Source organism: Gorilla gorilla, chromosome 21, assembly GCF_029281585.2.
Source record: "Gorilla gorilla gorilla isolate KB3781 chromosome 21, NHGRI_mGorGor1-v2.1_pri, whole genome shotgun sequence".
NCBI lineage: Eukaryota > Metazoa > Chordata > Mammalia > Primates > Hominidae > Gorilla > Gorilla gorilla.
In genome coordinates this window covers 20,976,026-20,998,206 of record NC_073245.2, presented here as the reverse complement: position 1 = coordinate 20,998,206, position 22,181 = coordinate 20,976,026, and the positions used below count along the sequence as shown (strand labels likewise).

At 39.3% G+C, this 22,181-nt stretch overlaps 1 long non-coding RNA gene across 2 annotated transcripts in view; it reads right to left on the bottom strand.

Moving 5' to 3' along the window:
• Positions 1 to 19,589: 19,589 nt before the first annotated feature.
• LOC101130394 (uncharacterized) overlaps positions 19,590 to 22,181 on the bottom strand; it is a 43,508-nt gene continuing 40,916 nt past the window's right edge. For both annotated transcript variants that reach the window (XR_008674485.2, XR_008674484.2), the window contains 2 exons: positions 20,791 to 20,916; positions 19,590 to 19,854 (listed from right to left, as the gene is read on the bottom strand). This is a non-coding gene — a long non-coding RNA (uncharacterized lncRNA). The remainder of the gene's footprint in view (positions 19,855 to 20,790; positions 20,917 to 22,181) is intronic.

Here is a 22,181-nt window from a genome sequence, read left to right as displayed (position 1 = left end):
GTGTGTGTGTTGAGCAGTTACCAATCTGTGCCTGAGTCGACTCTACTGTGTACATACTATGTAAGTTTTCCCCACCCCAAGTCTGCAGCTGGTGCAGCCATTTCTGTGTCCCTGGCTTTCTGCACACTCAGTGAGTCTCCCTGAGACCTCAGATGGTTTATCTACCCTCAAAGGGACAGGCCCTGGCCTGGGGTGAAAGATAGAGTTTTCTAGATTGTAGAAACTTCAGTTTGCTTTGGACTGACAGAGCAGTTGAAGTGTGAACTGCTACCTCTGTCCTACTTTCAGGAATAAAATCTGGTCTGATCACACTCTAGACTTGATTGTAAGCTCCTTGTGGCAAGAATCAGGCTGTGTATAGCATTATGTTTCCAACAAAACACCTTCAGGCTGATCCTCAAGAAGATTTGGCCAAATGAATTATGATCTAAGTGGTTTGTTTTAAATTTTGCTTTTTGTCTAAGAAAATTGTCCTTATTTTTAACTGGGGAAGAAAGGAAAGAAGGGAAAGAGAGTGGTTGTGGGAGGGAAGAAAGCATGCTTAATAGGAGCATTTTAAAAACTGAATTCTAGATCTAATTCTGTTTCTTATGAGATATTAGTCAAATGTACTTAAACTCTTCTTTTGTAAAATAAAATAATAACTCCTTATGGGAGTTGTTTTATTAAATGTTGATATCTTCCTTCCTATTTCAAGCATTCTTCTAACTCTAAAATTCAAAGCACCCTTTTTAAGAAAGATTATTTCTCATTGTTTCTTCAGTACTAGATGTCTGCTTATACAGAAACCTGCAGTTTTATTTGCTCCACTTCACCTCCAATAAATGATAATCTATAAAAACCAAAGCATTATATGGTTGTGTAAAACTCAGTTCTGTGTAAAGTCTACTGGTAGAAATAAGCAGAGGAGTTGCTTTATAAAGCATCTTTGGTTTAATGGAGCCCTTCTGAGAAATGATACTGTGGAAGTGAGCATTTTCATTTCTTCTGAGCAGAAAACTTAGTCATCCAAAAAGCGTGTTTTCTTCTCTAAGCTTCACAGGAAATATCAGAGTAGAAGATGATCATTCAGTCATTCAACATTAAGTTGCTCTCTGAAGATACTGCCAACAAGGGTATAAATTGTACTGGTGGTTTTTGTGAATTGGACTCTGGTCAACTAAGCTCTTGATTTAAACCACCAACTCATTTCACATAAATCACTGCACAGCCCTCTGTCTGCAACACCATTTTTCCAGGACTTACCTCTTAGGTATAGGCAGGAATTGAATCGGTGCCCTCAGGGCAATAGGCTTCAAAGTACATCATTAATAACTTCTGCATTCCATTTGTACTAGATAAGGCCTCGTGGGCTAGGGAAAAATTCACAGGTTCTAGCTATCTGGGTTGGCATCATCATTCAGCCAAGCTTAGGCTAGCCAGTTCAATTCACCCCAAGCCACAAGTTTAGCTTTGGGAAAAATTTTTGGAAGGGGAAGCTTTACATATAAGAAAGCCACAAGTATCCTGGAAAAGACAAAAGTGAATACAGCAAGAACTTCTAGAAGAATCTTTCATTGTTTTAATAGTTGGGGCCCACTGGGTCTATGAAACCATCTCTATAATGAATTTATTAGAATGTTACTTCTTTATTCAAAAGCAGTACAACAATTGATCAGATCATTTTTCTTCTCTTAATGTATGGATGATTTTAGAGGAATAAGATCACTGTACACATCTGAGAAGGTTAAATGAATTTTATTGATAGTATATACGAATTAAAACAGCAAAATCAAAGATCTGCTACTATTGACAAAAGCAGAAGTCGTTATTATTTTTGAAAGTATCAAGTCCTTCAGTAATTACCAGTGTTCTGAAATGCAACAAATCAATCTTGAAGGACAAAATCTTGTTTAGTATTAAATATGTTTATATATTCATATGATTTAAGTTAATGAGTTTTCTTTTTGCATTTTGAACACTGACAGTAGTCAATACATAAGCATGATTTGGGTGTTTCCTTGGTGAATCTTTGGTCTGTCCTCAACTTGGATTTAATTTCACGTTCAGCTCTACTATAAACAACTACGGATAGCCAAACGGCTTTTATGAGTCTCTTTTTTAAAAACTGTCACCAAAAAACATACAAAACTGTAATTAAAACAGATTTTGTTATGTTTTGATGATTGAAGTATCTTCTCAGTAACTGTCCATGAGTTAAGGCAATCCATGACTCATTTTTTTAGTCATCCTGAATTTTTCCTGAAAAAAGGTAATAAGAGAAAAATCTTGCCTTTAAGTGAGCTCATATTAAGTAAAAATGAGAACATCAAAAAAGTGACCACAAATAAAAAGAATTTTATTAAAAAACTCATTTTAATAATATTTTCAACAGTCTGTTCTGTTAACTTCATTTTCTCCTTGGCTTTGAAGACATCAATTATATACCATCCACAGCTCGCTTGATTTTCAAAGCTGGTATTTTTGCCTTGTTAATTCAAATCTTGAATAAACTGTCCGTGTTTTCTACTCCTGGAATATTCAATTGGTATTATTCCTACCAAATGTTCCATTGCTAAGAAAAAAGAAACAGGCTTGATTCTCTCCCCCTTGCCTACTATATGAATTTTGACTTATAAATTTTAATGCACTTAAAATTATTAACTAACTTTATGATACTGGACTATGGTGTTTTTAGTTACATAATGAAATGCTCAACCTGAAACTCATCATTAGACTAATCAAACTGTGATGCCTTAAGATTAGGGTAGGAAAATGTCAGCACGTATTAATTTATTTAATTTGAAAATAACATATCAGAGACCAAAGCAATTTTCGGGGTTAAATTATCTCTCTTCTTATCAGATTCATGATCTTCTGGGTTCACAGATCAAGTTCCCTTCTTCCCATGTGCCATGTGAAAACCGCCAAACACTGTTTAGCTTACACAATGTGTTATACACAGCAAGGCCTGCTCCTTCAGTGGGTACAAAGAAGGTAATTCAATCTTAAAGTTCTACTGCTGTCATAAGTGTTTATGACATCACCAAGACCTAGCAGCTGAATTGTAGCTTTGTCTTCTCTCTTCTAACATGCATTATTAGAGATAGACTGTCAACGTCTAAGCAGTCATTTTAACCCCTCCTTTACAAAAATCACTGCCTATAAAAATTCCCTGAATTGTCAGGATAGTAGAACAAATGACTGCTAGTCTTCTAATAACTCTACCAACGGAGAAAGGGACAACCCTTACTGTTAATTCTCAGAGTTCACGTACAATCATGCTTTTCATTTGTAGACCTCAAAAGCTCTTACAATTTAGTGAACATTTTAAGATCACCTCCCTTTGCCCAACCCTGACGGTCCAGCACAAGTGTCACTTCCTGGATGAAGACTGTGTAGGCATAAGGGAAAGAATGTGGGTGGAGTTGGAGATAAAATGGTTCAAAGGCTATTTTCACCACCTACTAGACAAGGTGGTTATTAACGGCCTTTGTTCCTTTCCTCTGCTACTGAGTAGGAGCTAAGGGCTCTAGATGGGAATGACCTAGGTAATATACTTGATCATTTAAAATAGTCCGTATAGCCAGTATAGCCTAGTGTGGTGGTGTGTCCCTTTTGGCTAGTTGAGAGGCTTAGGTGGGAGGATACTTTGAGTCCAGAAGTTCAAGACCAGCCTGTGCAACATAGGACGACCTCATCTTTAAAACAAAAACAAAAACTAATCAGTATAAAGTCATTGCCATCCTATCTTTTAAAGATGGACACAACCAAGGCCTAAGCCAATTAGAGTATGGTTTTCTACAGCCACAGCAATTGATTTGGAGGTGGACATGTGACCTAAGTTTGTTCGGTCTTAGTGAAGCTGAATGAAGCCTTTTATACTTTTTTTTTTATTCTAAATGATATGTACAGTTCAGAGGCTTGGACCTGCTGCAGCTACCACAAACTAAGCGGCTAGAATACAAAACTAAAACAAGGAGAAAGACTAAGCTAAAACAATCTCAGAACAACTGATTGGAAGCCCTGATCAAACCATAACTGAAGCTCTGCCTAACTCACCTTTTTGCAATTGCATGAGCTGATCTCTTGTATTATTTAAGACAGTTGGAGTTGCTCTTTCTGTTGCTTGTGATCAAAGTACCCAAACTGACTGACTAGTTCGTAATCTTTAGCCTTAGTGTGCTTATCTATAAATGAAGATAACAGCAACCACCTTGTAAAGCATTTTTGAGGATTAAATCAAATGGCACACATGAAATATCTGGCACAAGGTCCTCATAAATTACACCTCTTTTTCTACCGGTGGCCCAAGAGAGGTACCGTCTAAATCCTTAAAGCATTTGTCCACACTCTACATATCTATCATCCTGCATTCATACTTGGAATTTTTCTGTTACTCTTTTAGGGATTCTTGACCTGGGATAAGAGATGGCTTTTGGTAATCGTAATCCCTTTGAGAACCAAGAGAGAGCTACAAGCTCTCTCCAGCAGGAAAACAAAAATACAAATATGCCACACATCTATTAATGAAGAAAACAGCTGACATCATACACAGGAAGGCATTTCCTATAGTCAGAGAGAAGCTTAAAAGACCAGACAGATTTATGCAACTCTTTCATTTGATATTCATTCCAAACAAATATTATAGCCCCTTTAAGCAGGTTATCATCTCCTTTTACATAGCACTGAAATTTACTAAATTAATGCTATGGTCTCTGCTCTCCTGTTCAGTGCTACAAGTTTTCTGTTACCAATGTGACCCAGGTCCCCCTCCTTGTGAATCACAAAACTTTCCCTCATTTGCTGACAAAAATAATTTTCATGAAAAATTTTAGTTGATTACATGTATTTTTAAAAAGCCTTTGATTTTGATATGTTAAGTTGTCAAAGGAGTTAATGCTGTCTGATTTCAGGCACTGTACACTTACACTCTCTTCTTCCTACATCCAGTTTTTAGTAAACCACTAAGTCTTATGTTAACTCTCACCAGTTCAGGTTAAGAATACGTAGATTAATTTTATATCATCTGTATCAGTTAGGCTTTCTACCTTATGAGCTATGCAGAATTTAGTGACTTAAAACAACATCTATTACCTCATGGTTCTGTTGGTCAGCAATTTGGGCTACACCCAACTGGTTGGTTCCTTGGATTTCAGGTAGGCTCCCTCATGTGCCCATGTTAGCTGTTGGATTGATTTGGGTTGCAAATCTAGAATGCCAAGTAATGCAAATCTAGAGCTAAGTCCTTCAGCCGGGATTTAAGACAGTTGGAGTTTCTCTTTCTGTTGCTTGTGATCAAAGTACCCAAAACTGACTGACTAAGTCCCCTCAGCTGGGACTTACCTCTCCTCCATGTTGGTCTCTCATATTCCAGGAGTCTAGCTTGAGCTAGTTCTCAAAACAGCAATGGGTTGCCAATAGAGAACGTGGATGTGGATGAAGTTTCTGGAAGCCTGGCCCAAGAACTGGCACAATGTTACTTCTGCCACGTGCTATTGATATAGCCAGCCCAGATTTAAGGATTGGAAAATAATTTTGACCTTTTCATGGAAAAAGTATCAGAATCACCTTGCAAAGAAGTGTGGATACAAGGAGGTGAATAACTGTGGCCATTTTTTCAATTAATCTACCACACCCTCCTTTTCTTCTACACTTCAAATCCTCAAGTACTCTATCATGTTACTTGTAGCCATAGTCAACAGGTAGTGTTTACCACTATACTTTCCAAGCAGTATTCTTCATACATACTTTACTCCAAGTCCTCTACAGGACTTGGTGATGTTAACTTTAACTGACATGTTCCTTTATAACAAATCTGGTCAGCCAGAAGATCTATTCATTCATGTAGAAATAGAGCCGCAGCCATTGTAAGTGGTTAGGTTAATTGGTTACAAAACAGTATTTATCTCAGTCATTGCACAACCCTGGCTGTACCATAAAATCAATTGCAGTGCTTTGAAAAGTACAAATGCCCACCCAGTACAATCAAATCAGAATATCTGAGGTTGGGGAGCCTGTATATATTTAACAGTTCCCCAGGCAATTCTACTGCACAGCTATATTTGAGAATGACTGATTTAACTATCAAGCCATCTATCCACTTTATATTGAATAGTGGTTCTCAGGACCGAGTGGGCATCAGAATCACTTGAAAAGCTTGTAAAATAGATTTCTGGGTTCCAAACGCAAGTCACTGGTTCAGTAGATCTGTCTGGCATGAGGCCCATGTGTGATGAAGATGCTAGTTCAGGTATCATGCTTTGAGAACCACTGTCCTAAAGAAATAAGGTCCATTGGCATTTTTAAAAAGGCACCATCTCAGACACGTATTTGTCCCTAATACTGCCAATAAGGCAGAAGTCTCTTTATTATAGACCTGTGGTAATTCCAGGAGAAGCAAATGATGGTTTATTTTACACCTACCAATGCTTGTGTCCCACACCCAGAGTTTCTAATTAAATTGGTCTGGATTGAGGTGAAGGCATTACAGCCCTTAAAAGATTCCTCCAGTGAGTCCAGTGAGCTGCCAGGATTGAGAGCCACCCAGTGGTTTTCAAAGCGTGGTCCCAGGATCAGCAGCGTCAGCATCACCTAAGAACATGTTAAAAATGCAAATGTTTAGACTCCACTCGATACCTACTATATCAAAAATTATGGGAGTGGGGCCCAAAAATATTTAACAAGCTTTCCAGGTGATTCTGGTCAACACTGAGCTTGAGAAGCTCTGCACTAAAGTATACTAACATTACAAGGAGGCAATTAGTTTCTGCCAAGAAAGTGAGACAGATTCCAACCTCCGCAAGTGTTCTAAGAAAGTTGTGAGCTAGAGATTTCAGACCACAGAGAAGGGGTAAAATCTAAGAGAAGAAGAACCTCCAATTCACCTAGCCCAAAGAAGCATGCAATCAAGTACACATGCAGTCAGAATCCACCAGTGTCCCTGGGGCAGTGAGTTGACCAAACTGAAGGCTGCAGGTGGTTTGTGTAGTGAAGTAGAGGGTCATCATCTTTCAATATCAGATCACAGTCTGTTCTATAATCTAAGAATTTCAAGAAGAGCTGGAAGGATGCATGATGAGACATTTCCAAATTCAGGTGAGGCAGCAAATGACCTTCAGACCCCCAGGTGTTAACTCCAGAGAGTTGGAAATAAAAGGATCATTGGTGGAGAGGTGAATTCTCCTGCCATAATAAAAAGGAGAAAGAAATGGCTCCTCGTAAGAATATGATATTTTTCCCCTTTCCAAGAAAATAGATAATGCCAGGGTCACTATCTCCTTTCCTCATCCAACAAGCCTTATTGAGTGCTTCCCATGGACTAAGAATCATGTTAGTCATTGGGAATACATCTGTGAACAAAACATAATCCCTGCCCCGAAGGAACTAGTCTAGTCAGGGAGGAGGAGTCAAAACCATCTACAAAGCCTGCATTGCTTTAATGTGTTTCATCATATTCAGGAAACCACATGTTTACTAGCATCGTCTTTAAAAGAAGGATTCTGTTCAGGTTTTGGTACCTAAAGCCTACTCATCATCTCTCCTCCTCTCTGAGGTTCACCCAGGGAGCAACACACATGGACAATTACTAAAATGGGTAAAAGTGCTATGAGCATGCTGCCAGTGCTGCCCAATGCACAGTTCTCTGCTGGGAAAATGAATTGAAGGATCTGGATTCTTGGCCAATATGAGTGTTCCCATTCTATTTCCTTAAATCCAGAAATGATTATTTTTTCAAAAGAAGCACCAAGACAGTTAGCCAACCAGCTGTGGGACAAAAGGAGCTGAACGCTCGCACCACCCAGGGTGGAATGCTGGAAAATAAAACATCACCAGACTGGTCTAGACCACCCTTCTGAAGTTTAAGTCACTCTCTGTAGGCCAGGCTGCCACATGGGAAAAGAGCATAGAGAAAGTGGAAGAATGGCCTGTCAAGTCCAAGGAGTAAAACCATCTTTCTAAATCCATTCATAGGATTGAACTACGAGTGCATGCCTTTTAAAGCGCAATGACTTTGCCATATAGTGATAAGTGTTCCAATCAATATCTGGGGATATGAAAAATCAACTTTACTCCTCCTCCTCCTTAGAAAGGAGGTAGTAAGAGTATAAAGGGAGCTGGATCTTACTCAAGGTATGAGGGTGGTGACCTTCCTCATTTTAAACGACTGAGCCCAATGATATAAAGCTGTATCAATCCATACATAGATTATTAGCCCAGAGCTCTTATCAAGAACTGGTAAACATCTCTATTTAATTACCTCATTGTTTAATTAATTGTATCCAATCTCTTTGTTTTAGTCACTATTTTCACACTGCTGACTCACATATGTTTGTTTCCAGCCCATATCTCTATCCTAAACAACAACCTTCCATAACAAATTGCCTCTCCAATGCTTCAGTTGAATGTGTAATAGGCACCGTAAGCCTATGCAGTCTAGTTGTGAGCTTGGGATTCCTTCCCCTGGAGCCTTCTCCTTGATAAATACCAGTTCTGATCATCCTGTTGGCCTAGTGACTTCCCATGACATTTACCAAAGAATCCTAGGAGGTTCCACATGAGTGAATCCCATGACCTCGTGGATCTTAACCTCTAATGGTCTTCTCCTTTCTTAATCCCGTCCAGCCACAGTAAAGTCTTTCCTGTTTCTGGAACATGTCAACATACCCACCTTAGATCTTTGGTTCTTCCTTTTCCTCTTCTCCCACAGATGCACATCATTTCCTCCTTCACTACATTAAGTCTCAGCTCAAATGTCACCTCATTAGAAAAAGCCTTTCCTGAACATCCTATCTAAAATATCTCTTTCCTCAGTCTTCAGCCCCTTATCCTGATTTAGTTTTTTCATTATACTCATCAGCATATGACACATTACATGTACTTTTAAAATTGACTTATAGAGTGTTTCACTCAACCAGAAGATAAACTCCATGACAAGGGGGCTTTTCTGCTTTGTTCCTGTATCCCCAAGTGCCTTGAAGAGTGGCTAATATTTAGCAGATATTCAGTAAATACTTGTTAAGTAATTTGGTGATTGGTGTACCCATCACTTTGAAAATTGCATCTGTGGCATCTGAGAATGAGTCTTGAATGGAAGCAGGTTTCCTGTGTGCACACACCCTCCAGCTTCACACAGCAGGGAACACATAACGATTGAAGAGCCCTTCAGCCCTAGGGCTTTTACAAATTTTCAGCTCAGCCTATCATTATCATTTGCTCAGTTTTTCACTACACACTCACCTTTTTTCTGTCTCCCCGGTCTACGAATGGTACCCATGTCTTTCAGTCTCCTGCCCCCTAATGAGACATGTGGTCTGGGAAATTACTGCCCTGCTACTTCCAGATGTGAGGTTCAGACTCTTCCACACATGGGAGACAGCATGAATGAGAAAATATTAGGTTATCTGGGACATTTTTATGGTCAGTGGGAAAACCATAACACAATAGTTAAAATTGGAACTGCCAAGGGAATACAGGTTGAATAATCATTATGACTCTAAGGAATAAATGTTTATTTCTACTGAAAGAAAATTGAATAAACTATTTTAAAACAACACTGCTAAAGACAGCTAATAAACTTGAGAAATCATGGATTTAAAGAAAAATTTCTAACAATAGTTGACTGAAGGATATACAATTTTGGTCCATATGGCTGCTTATTTAGGGCCTATTTTAGCTTCTCATTGGAAAAGTTGACTGATCTAATCAAGCTTCTTCAGAATTTCAGGGGATCTACAACGTTTTCAACTCTAATTTGACAATTCAAGTTTCTACTTAAATGAGAAAAGTATTTGCAAGCCACTGGAAATAGGTTTATAGGCTGCCCATGGGAATGAACCTCCCCAGGAATAAACAAAAATAGTAAATTCAAAAGCACTTTCTTTTTGCCATACCCTCTCAGTGCTTATCTTGTCACCCTCCCTGAGGTGAGTCCAGCCTCACTTTTAAGACTGTACCCTTCATGCACTTCTGTCATTTGCTCAGTCTCCCATGCATAAAGAATGAGTACCAGTGACACTAATCTCTAAGAAAGAAAAAATAATCCTATAGGCCTTCATTAGGGCCCCCTTTCCTTTAGACTGTCAAATCTAATCACCTCTCCCCTTCATTACTGCCTGTCAGAACAGTAAGTGATAACAAGTTTGATTTTCACCAAATACATTTAAATTTCACTCTCTGACATTTTAGTAGCAAGGGTCTGGGCAAAGGCCAGTTTTATCTATTAACACTTCCATCAAAGCATGAAGGCTCATCTCCAGTAAGAACTGAAGACATACATGCTTTACTGCCTTTTCCCTGATATAAAGACACCTGTTTTCTCACCTGAATTGTTTTTAGCAGGTCACAGACAGGAAAAACTCAAACTTTACCTGAGTTCTACATGGAAGTTTCACGAAGTCTTTTCTATGTCATTCTTTGCTTCCAACTCCAAAACCTAAAACCTTTTTTGGGGATTTTTTTTTTCACCAAAATAATAGCTACTTTTCCAGCACATTATGTCACAATCTACTGGAGCCTTCGAATTTATAGACTCTATGAACATCACAAAAGTCCCAAAAGTATGACCGGAAATCTAGCAGATCAGTTATCTGTGTTCTCCAATTAATGGCCAACCAAGCAATATTTATTGAGCACCTACTATGTGCAAGGTTCTGGTAAAAGCAATTGTGGATGTTAGACACTGTGGAGAATTGTAAAACAGAAAGCTAGTGTTTCTTATTTCATTATAGCCACAACCTCAGACTGGCAATAAGCAAAGCTGTCATTTAGAAGGTGTGATATGAGCATTGGGGAAAAAGCACTATGCAAAACTGCCTTCCATATCCATGTGGCAGAGGTTCAGAAATGCCAGGTGATTAGCTAAAGCTTCCACTTGGATCTTCTATAGATCTCACTTAAAACACCAGTGTCCCTGTGTGGAGGAACAGATGGAGCTAAATGACTCTAAGGTCCTTGTCAATCACAGACTTACATTTCCCTAATGAGAGAGATGGCCTTGAAAGTCCTGAGACTTTGGAAACAGCATGGGAGCAAATCCCTTCCTTTCCTCGCCTTTCAAGGGTAAGAAAGTAAAGATAGCCACTATCATGAGAACTGAAGCTATCCAAATGGAGCCTCATTTATATCAAATTGATACCTCCACACTATAGCTTCCTCCCAGAGCCACGTGTTACAGACATCCAGTCCAGGCTGAACTCTGAGAGTTTTCTCCCCTCCCTCCCTCCCTCCCTCCCTCTGTCCCTCCCTTCCTCCCTTCCTTCCTTCCTTTCTTCCTTCCTTGCTTCTTTCCTTCCTTTCTCTCTTTCTTTCTTCTTATTTTTTCTTTCTCTTTCCCTCTCTCTCTCTTCCTCCCTCCCTCCTTCTCTTAACCTATTTTGAAAACAAACAAGATAACAGCTGTTTCAAACAGCACACTCTCTCTAGCCACCATCTACAGAGACTCACTATAGTTTTCAATCATTGTAAAACCTAGTTCTCAGTTGACTCCTTTGTATCTTGATTTTCACAAACTTTTGATGTTCTTTCTTAAGAATAGCTCCATCTTTTCCCGGTTCACACAAGCCTATTGAGGTCACCCAACTTCAAAGTTCTTCTCTGTAGCTCAAATGGTGAAGTTCTGCGTGTGAGTGTCTTGGGGACACCTATGGAAGGAAGAATAATACTCTTCTGTAAGGCAATCTGGACCAACGACAGTGCTGCGCTCTTTTTCTCATGAATACTAGAGGTGATTTCGGCATCCAGAGAGAGCCCGATAATGTCTCTAAAAAGCATCAGTGTTCTCTCAGTTGTTTCCCAGGTATCCTGTTGCAAGATCTAAAAGATCTCCAAACTGAATGCAGTTGCTCAGTTTGACATAGGTTGTGCCAGAAATGCTAATCGATTTCAGATACATTCCCTGGATAGCAATGGAAAGTTTCTGTTTCAGATCTATTCAGCCAAAAGTTAGAAGCAGAAATTCCTGTCTGTTTTGCACCAACTTTGCCTTCTCTTCCCTTTGCTTGGTTGAGAACACAATATGTAACTTCCTGACATTGCCTCCTTAATGTACTCACACCCATTTGTGTGTACACACAAATCAGCTTGCATACAGCCATCTTGAACTCAGGATTTCAGCAATAACTCCTTTCTCTTGGATTTAGCCAACAGGTATCTCTGAAGCGATTCAAGAAACTGACTTCTCCGATACTCTTCCAAACTGGGCAAGTCTATCTGTACAAGTCATAAAGGAAAAAAGAAAGAAAAGGTTCATAGAAACAAGCTGTACATCTTTAAGAGAAGGATGAGCACAGCAGAATCAGGCAACCAAAAAGGCACTGCCTTTGAGCAGAAAGGAGAGTCATGGGGGCTGCCTGCAGGGCTAGAGTTGTGATAATGTCAGACAAAAACGATCTTCACAAACTCTCTTAAAGTTAAGACAGAGGGCATCTCCTTTTCATTTCTCAAAAGTGTTTTTAGCTGAAAGGCCAAGAGACCTCCTTCCATTTATATCATCAAAGCTTCACTTGCAGTTAGCATTGTTTGCTCATATTATCATGTTTTGTCACCAACCCCAGACGATGGGTCTGGTGTAGAGGCTAAGTCAATTCAAATCCCAAATTCATCTCTTGCCAGCTGTGTGACCTCGGGAAAGTCACTTAACTTCTCTGTGCCTCAGTTTCTCATCTATAAAACAGGAATAATAAGAAGAGTACTTACCTCATGCCATGGTTTGAGTGCTAAATGTGATCATCTGGGAAAAGCATTTTGCACAGTGCCTGGCAAATGATAAATGCTGAATACATTTTAGTTGCTACAATTATTCCCAAGGGGAGGACAGAAATAGTCAAAGCATGGAAGAGGCAAATCATCTTAGGCACTATTAATACAAACAGGTGCTTGCCTTGGTCTAGAGTGCTTTGGTCTGTCTTCTCAGAAGGCCAAACATGACAGTGGAGGAGGCTCCATCCGTGGCAGAGGATGCCCTCAAGAAGGCTTCAGAACAGCATGTGTTTGCATTGGCAGGCTGCTGACTAGCCCAGGCCTCTGGAAGGTCATGAGACCCACTTTGCAAAGTCGCTGCTATTTGCATTATTGAAAACATCTCAGAATTATAATAAATAAAATGCATTTTGCTTCCATAGTTTGAACTGGTAATCTCATTGGCCAGGAGGTTGTCAGAGACGGAAGATTAGTGAGTGCCATGAGCATTCACTTAACAAAGTTGGGTTGTTGAAAGAAGACCTTCAGCAAGAAGCTCATTTCTTAACAATAAAACACTTTTAATTGGGACAAACAGTCCCTTCCCAAAAGTCCTAAGTCCTGGCAGGGCACACTTACCACAGTTTGGTACCAGGAATGTTTTCCAGCGTCACCCACACACTAAAGAGACACCACAGGTCTCTGTCTGTTCTGTGGCCATGCGAGATGGATCGACAAGGGTGGAAATTCTCAGACCTGCCAAGGGGGAAGGCAAGCACAAACACCAGGCTTGTATGAAACGATGGCAAGCCTGACAAGTCCCTGGAATTCATGCTAGCTGTGGTGCCAAGCTGTGGGGCCATGGCCTTCTGAACTGGTAAAGAAAGTAGGATGCCAGCAAGAAGTGGGCTCTTCTCATGCCAGCAACATAGCCCATGGTGGGGAGGCACAGCCGCAGAAACTGTTTTGAAAGTGGTGGAGGAAATTAGTCATGTGGCTTAACTGGGTGGAATTTATCACTGACCTAGAGATCAGTGCCTCAGGCGGCCAAGGAGGCAACAGTTTCAAGAACAAAATAGAGCAACTAAATATGAGGACTGAGAGGCAAAGACCTCGAGTCATAAGGCAAGGTTTCCCGTGTGCTAATATATAGGGAAGGCTCATGACAGACACGCTGGACTCTCCACAGCTTCACTGCCTCAAACTGGCACATCAGAGAGACGATGGAAGGTCCAGAAAAGGATTGTATTTGCACAGTTAATCAATCATCTCACCACAGGAATCCATGCATCAAAGAGACAGAGAAGCAGACACGTGTCTATAGTGGAATTTCAGTCCATCACGACCTACAAGTGTGAGTTCATGAACATGCAAAAAGTTATTCAACCAACAGTGTCTTTGAAGGAAGGAAACTTGAATGGAGAGGGTGGCAACAGGCCACAGAAGTAAAAGGACCATATAGGAATTTAGATTTGAATCTCAGATGATATCGATTTTTAATACTACACAGGGAAAGGATATCATTTGTTAACCCAGTGTCAACTGAAGCCCCTTTGATTATACCAAAACTGTCCTGAGAACAGACATTCTTCACTTTTCATTTTCAGATTCTTAGGGTAGAAGATTTACCATGGGTTCCAGTTTCTCTGCTCCCTATGGACATTGTCACACTGATTTGCCAAGTCCACTTTCTCTACCCCCTCCCTCACCTCCCTGACCACCACTACCTCCATCTTCACTGTCACCACTTCCATCACCACCACCTCCACTATCTCTACCACCTCTGTCTTCACCACCACAACCACCACCAACCACTGCCTTCACCCCCACCACCACTGCCATCACCTCCACCACCTTTACTTCCATCTCTACTATTATCAGCAGTCACTCTAGCACCTCCTCCACCACTATTTCCACCATAATCTCTACCTCCATTGTACTTCCACCATCATCTCTACCACTATCATCACCACCTCCATCTCCCCTTTATGTCAACCAGTACCACTCATTGCCATCTCCACTTCATGTCAACCAGTACCACTCACTACCATCTCCACTTCCACAGGTCCACCATTGTTGTCACTTCTTTCACTTCCATCATTTTCTCCAAAACCAATTTCACTATCTCCACCACTACCACCTCTACCATCATCATCACCACCTTGCTATTATCTCTATCATCACCTCCACCAACTCTAGCAACACTTTCACTTCTGCTACCAATACCACTACCCCCACCACTATGTCTTGTACCAACTCCTCATCATCACTCCTACTACTAACCCAACCATTCACCAGCATCAGAACCACATTCCTGTCTCTTATCACCTCCTCCACTATTGTCGCCAGCTCTCGCATTATCACCTCCATCACTACATCACTTCTGCTACCACATGATTGTATCTATAAGCCAAGAGCTAAGTTAAATGCTGTATAATCATTACCTTTATTTAATTCTCACAGAAACTCTATGAGGTGGATATTTTTACTCCCATTTTACATGAAAGTCAGAGAAGTCATACCACTTGCTCCAAATCACAAAGATAGGAAAAAGTAAAGCAATATCTCTATGCCAGAGGTTTCCAATTTCATTCTTCTATGTTCTACTGAAGTGTAAAGTACTTACAAAGGAGGGAGTATGACTTCTCCTCAAGTCTGCAAGGGTACAGTGGAATGTAACCAGTGTTAAGAGCAGAGATAGAAATATGTGGCTCCTGGGTGGCCATTCACCTTCTGTGCCAGTACAGACTCAGACTGTGTGTCAGGTAGCTTATCAATACAAGCTGGCCTTGGAGATCAGAAAAATCTGTCACCCAGGGGTTTGGAGCTATCAAAAATCTCTAGTTGTGTAATAGTTAATATAAGTCTCTTCATTTCTTTAAGCCAAAGCTTGGTTATTACAGTTAAACTAATAGACACTTTGAAATGGAATGCATATTTCAGAAATCAAATGAAACAAAACATCAAAATACATATGTTGAGTGTTGAAATGTATCTGTAACCCATATACTGGATTTTGAAAATTCATAGCTCATTTCCTCACTATGTTGTGGTCTTAGTTAATATCACTTTAGAATATCTTTTTAAATTACAAGAAAGGGAAGCATCACCAGTGTTTGCTTATCCCATATTATTGAACCAATTTTAGGAATTACAAAACAAAAGGTATCATGTATCTTAGCTATGGTGACAGTATATCTTTCCAATGATAAACCATTCCCATAATCTATACTCGAACACCCAGATAGAGTCACCACATGAAGTAGTGGAAATAATCTAAACTTTGGAATCAAGCAGAATTGAATTCTTGTCAAAGTTTTACTGCTTATTAGATCTATTATTCTGGGCAGTTTATTTAACCCAGTTTCCCAGCTGGCGAGCTGAGGCCCACTGTGCCACATATCAGTTCCAGCTGTGCCAATACACTGATGCCCCCAGCCATAAGAACAAATTGGTGTGTCTTGGGACCCACAGCCTCAGGCCAGTGGTAGCCTCCTTCAGGAGAACTAGGATCATGTTCCATGTGTATGTCGACCTGGAAAACCCTCAGAAGTACTGATAACCTCAAAACCTAGCGCCCTCTCTCTGTGAGTCTGTGAGGTGGGATAAAGGCACCCAACTCAGAGGACTACTGTTAGGATTCATGAGGTATCACAGGAAAACTGCCTAGCTCAGAAGCCTATGCATAGTTGATGCTCAAAAAAAAAAAAATCTTTTTTCCAATATTAACCTCTGCTCCTGGTTGACTTTTACCATAATTTCTTATATTACAATCAGCTCATCAAGAAATAAAACAGCCTCACCCTGGGTGTTGAAGATGGTAAATAGACTGCACAGTTTTTGCTACTGGCTAGAAAATGATTGGTTTTGCATCTACTGCGTACAAAGCACAGCTTGGCTAAGGGTACAGGGGATGTCACCATATGCACTCTCCTGCCTGCAAGTTCTTACCAATATGTGAAAGACTTCAAAATTTACAGCTCTATTCTCTATTTCACGACTGAGCTCCACATCTAAATTTCAAATTTCTTTCTAGACACAGCCAAATAGATGACCAGTTAGCATCACAACTCTTCCACGGACCACCAATCCCCACCAAGCCTGCTTTCTTTATGTCCCTCATCCTGACTAACGGCACCACCATCCCACTGGTTTCCCAGGAGTACGACTTCTATCTTCACCCTTCACCACACCATAGACCCTTTAAAAATGCCACCAGAGCCAACTCCTGGGGTTCTCCTTTTAAAATACCTCAAGCATCCTTTATACCCCAACTGCTGTGCTTCACTCTCACATTATTTTTCTCTGGCCTGTTATATCAGCCTTTTCAATGGTCATCCTGTCTCAACTGTGACTTGATTCCAATTAATCTTATAGTCTTTACTCTCATTTGATCTTGATTAATTCTATAGTCTGTTCAGCATTTAATGGTTTGTAACGAAGGAATCATCCTAAAGCGTAAAACTAATTGTGTGTTGCATTTGAACATAATTCTTTGCTCTTCCTTATGTCCACATCCTTTAAACTATAACTTTGTAGCTCCTCCATTAAGAGAGAAAGCCTCTTTTGCCATCCATTGAATATTCACTGGCCTTGTGACTTGCTTTGCCCAAAAAATTAAGTATGGCAAAAATGTCAGTGAGTGGGTTCTAACTCTGGACATTAAAAGACCTTGCTCACTTCCACTCTCTTTTGAAATCCTTAAATCTCCAAGTGAATAACCCATACTACCTACTGAAAGATACAAAACTACAGAGCATAGAGAAACGTTTTACTAGCTGATGCCATTCTAGACCATCCTACCCCCAGCCAACCTAGCAGCTGACCACAGATAGATGAACAAACTGAGCCAAGACCAGAAGACCAGAAAAGCCACCCAGCAGAGCCCAGCCCAAATGGTTAGCACTCAGAATCAGGAGCCTGATAACCGATTCTTGTTTTAAGCCACTCATTTATTTTGGGCTGTTAGTTGAGCAGCAAAAACTAACTGATACATTTATTCCCTTTGGCCTTGAGCTTGTGACTTCTCTCCACTGAGATGAAAACAGACTAAAATCAGTCTGATTTTCAAAATACCCCACCTCAACCCAAAGTATATCCAAATTTATTTTTCAAGATTTATCTCCTGCTATGATTTGAAAATGGTTTGTTTGTCCCCACCAAGACTCATGTTGAAATTTGATCTCCAATGTGTTGGTATTGAGAGGTGGGGCCCAATAGGAGGTGTTTGGGTCATAAGGTGACTTTGCCCTCATGAATGGCTTGGCACCATTCTTATGGTGAGGTTTTGCTCTTATAAGACTGGATTAACTCTCTCAGGAATGTTTCTGCGAGAATGGTTGTTTATAAAATGAGAAGGCCCCATGGGTTTTGCCTCTTCACACATGTTTTTCCCCCTTTGGCCTTCTCTGCCATGTTTTAACTTGTGTGTGTTGCCAAGCAAGACCCTCATCGGAAGCCAAACAGATGCCACCACCATGCTTCTCATACTTCCCAGCCTGCAGAATTGTGAGCTAAATAAACCTTTTTTCTTTATGAATTACCCAATCTCAGGTATTTCATTATAGTAACACTAAGCAGACATATTCTGTTTTTCCATTCCTTCTCCTACACAGCCATTATTAAACTAATTGCCAAATTTCAATCATTTTCCCCATAACCTTCTCAATTTTTGCATATTTGTTTATCCCTATTATTACAGGTTGAGCATCCCTAATCCAGAAATTCAAAATTCAAAATGTTCCAAAATCTGTAACTTTTTGAGCACCAACATGCCCCCATAAGTGGAAAATTCCACACTGGCCTCAAGTGGAAAATTCCACACTGACCTCATGTGATGGGTCACAGCCAAAACTTTGTTTGGTGCACAAACACATTTAAAATATTGTATAAAATTTCCTTCAGGCACTGGGAATAACTTGTATATGAAATATAAACAAATTTTGTATTTAGACTTGAATCTCATCCCCAACATATCTCATCATGTATTTACAAATACTACAAAATTTGAAAAAATTCAAAATCTGAAACATTTCTAGTCCCAACGATTTCAGATAGTCAGCCTGTATTAATTTATTAATTTAACATTTTTTTACTGATTCCCATTACTTCTTTTTTTTTTTTTTTTTTTTTTTTGCTGGAGCAGGAAAGGGAGAAGAGAGATTCCATATTCTTACTTAAGCTTTTCTCTATACCATGCTAAGCAACCATAACTTTGATAGGCTAGTCACATTTTTGAACATATTAAAAAATTCTTAACTATAAAAATAAAAATATAAACATTAAAATTAAAAAAAGATGCCTATCCATGTCTTAGCCAGTACTTTCTCCAGAACATAACAAGCATTCTGCATTCTCTCAGAATTTTTAAAAACGTGTTTGGTTCTCCGTTTAGATTGTGACCCAGCGTATGACAGAGACCATTTATAATTTTGTGCCCAATCAGTTATTAAATGTCTCTGAACTTCAGGTGGAGCCATAGTTTTAAGAACCTTGAAATAAAAATCAAGAAATCTGACTCCTGTGGGAAATTTTGCATCATGGATATAACAGAGTAAATGTTAGGAAAGACTACAAACAAAGAGATCAATTAGGAAACAATGTCATTAGTCTAGGAAAGAGTCTAAAGTGAGTGGTAAATGAGAATTAAAAAAAGAAAAAAAAAGGAAAAGTACCCTGTCTTGAATTGAACTAGGCAGGGGAAGAAAAAGTGACTTGTGATTGTTCTGAAAACAGGTCAGGGAAGGAAATTATGTGTGAAAGACAGTACAGGTAATTCTAGATATTGTTGACTTAAAGGAAAGAAAATCATGAAGGAGCTCAAGATCATTCCAAAATTTTGGTTGTGGAAAATACACTAGTGAAGTTAAAAGGAACAACAGATTGAGTAGACATTAAGGTGTTAAAGAGGTCAACAATGGTGAAGAGCTGTGTTTCATTTTAGATGTAATTTTTATGCTAGGATTTAATCCCAGTATTTAACCCGCAAGAAGATGAAGAAAGTAGTTTTTGAGGAGCATTGTCAGGGCAACTCCAAGAAGATATATTTTGCTAGGATGGTACGCCAAGTGATCCTGGTCTGATTTTGTTTTTCTTGTGAAATGATTTTGCATTTCTTCTTCAGCATCTTCAGCTTTTCATTGAAAGACTAGTTTTGTTTCTTGCTTCATTTTTGTTTATATTTAATCCATGACAGATCTATAAGCAAGACATATATATGTTACTGATGTTTGTTCATGGAAGCCACTGAGAATCTGAGGTTGTTTGTTACACCGTATTATCGTAGCAAAATCAGATTAATACACTACCTCTGGAAGAAAATAACATTTGCTTGAGTATGAGTATAAGAAAAAGGAGAAAGGGCTGGGCACGGTGGCTCACGCCTGTAATCCCAGCACTTTGGGAGGCTGAGGAGGGCGGATCACCTGAGGTCAGGAGTTCAAGACCAGCCTGACCAATATGGTGAAAGCCCATCTCTACTAAAAATACAAAAATTAACTGGGCGTGGTGGAAGGTGCCTGTAATCCCAGCTACTCGGGATGCTGAGACAGAATTGCTTGAACCTGGGAGGCAGAGGGTACAGTGAACAGAGATCGTGCACTGCACTCCAGCCTGGGCAACAAAGCAAGACTCCATCAAAAAGAAAAGAAAAGAAAAGAAAAGAAAAGAAAAGAAAAGAAAAGAAAAGAGAAAAGAAAAGAAAAGAAAAGAAAGAAAAGAAAAAGGAAAAAGGAGAAGGAAGTCAAAATTTATTCTGAAATATAAAACTGGGTGACTGAGAATGAAAATATCACTTCTATTGTATACTTATGTACTGCCATGTTAAAGACATGAAAGAAAAGATTCATATCTTTCTTTTATTAATTTTCCATGTATAGTTTTTTTTATTTTTATGCATTTATAATAGTAAATAGCAGTACTGTTTTCGGAGGTTTCTGAATATATTGTGGGTCACATACCCTGCAGAGACTAAGATGAAAACCATATATGTTTTCTCCGGGGAAAAAAGATCAACAAATTACCTTTTATAAATCATCTCCTCACAAACCTAATCTGAAAAGAGAGTTAAAAAGGAGATAAAGAGGGAAGGCTTGTGACGATATTCTCCCTACTGAATGTTGGAACTTTCTTTACCTTTCCACATGTCCTCTGTCTGTAGCATTTAGATTGTGATCAGAGAAGAGTAGGTCTCCTTCTGTATTCTGAACAGGGCTATAAAAAGTGTCTTCATCACAGTTTGAAAAATGCCAACCAAGATCACTGTTTGAGAGATGAGTTAAGATATATAAAGCATTGTATCTAAAGTGAGCAGTGTGTATAAAATGGCACTCATTAATTTTCAAAGCATTGTATCTAAAGTGAGTAGTGTGTATATAGTGGCACTCCTTAATTTTCAATCTATTCATTAAAAAGTATATCAGAGGAAAAAGAAAAATTAAATTAACTTACTTTCCTCAGAATTGGAATACAGAAAAATATTATTTAATGGAAAAAATATATTTGATATAAACTTACAGGAGTATGTCCATTCCAGATTAGCAATTATCTCTCCAAGACTACTCATGAAAGGGGCCAATTGGAGCCAGTATTAAAGGTATGATGATTTGTTTCCTTCAACTAATAAGACCCCAGGGCCTCCCACAGGACTCCTTGCAGCCTTTTCCCTCAAAGCCTTTCAAAACACAGAGTATAATATTAGGCACACCTGAAAGGAACAAAGAAAACTGAGCCAAAGCAAGATAAAGGGAATATGTATACAAATATCTCAGCAGTTTCCAGGTTGACCCCATCCAACAAGTTTCCACTTGTTCTTTTGACCCTGGGAATCTACTTATAATAATTTTTACTTGAAAGGTGGGAGTTACATTTGAAGCAATATGAGAAAATTCTCAAAGCAGCAAAAATAAAATTGTTCTTTGCCTTGGCCGGCCATAATTACTTCATTGCTATGACATATGACATCATAGTTAGTCCTCAGGCTCGGGGGTGTTTCTAATGAGCTGGAGTTGGAAGGGTCCCAGTGGAATGCAGTGAACCAAAAGACCCACTGTTCTCCCAAATTCCAACATGATATCAGGAGGGAAAACAAAGGGCTCTTCAAGATTCAGAGGTCAACCTGTTCAGCATCGCATCAAAAGGTGGCAATAAGGCAAAAGAAGGTTTCAGGGCATAGGAAAAGGCCACTGTCACCTATTTCTACATCTAATTCAACAACAATGATACTGAATATGAATATTTTCAGTAATTTATGAGACCAAATTTGAGTATTTTGAAAATATTCTGTTAACTTGATATGTTATCACATTGGATCCTTGCCACAGGACTGTGTCCAAGGGAAAATTATTCGTTGCCAGTGCATACATACTATTTTAAATAAATGACTTTGTAATGAAAAATTAAAAACTATACATAGGGAAATAATGAAAACAGTGACAAATATGTTTATCCAGCACATGAGCGAGGTCCTTTTCTGCGCCCTTAGCACAAAGGACCCTCAGAGGCGCAGCCACCTTCCCGGGGGCCCA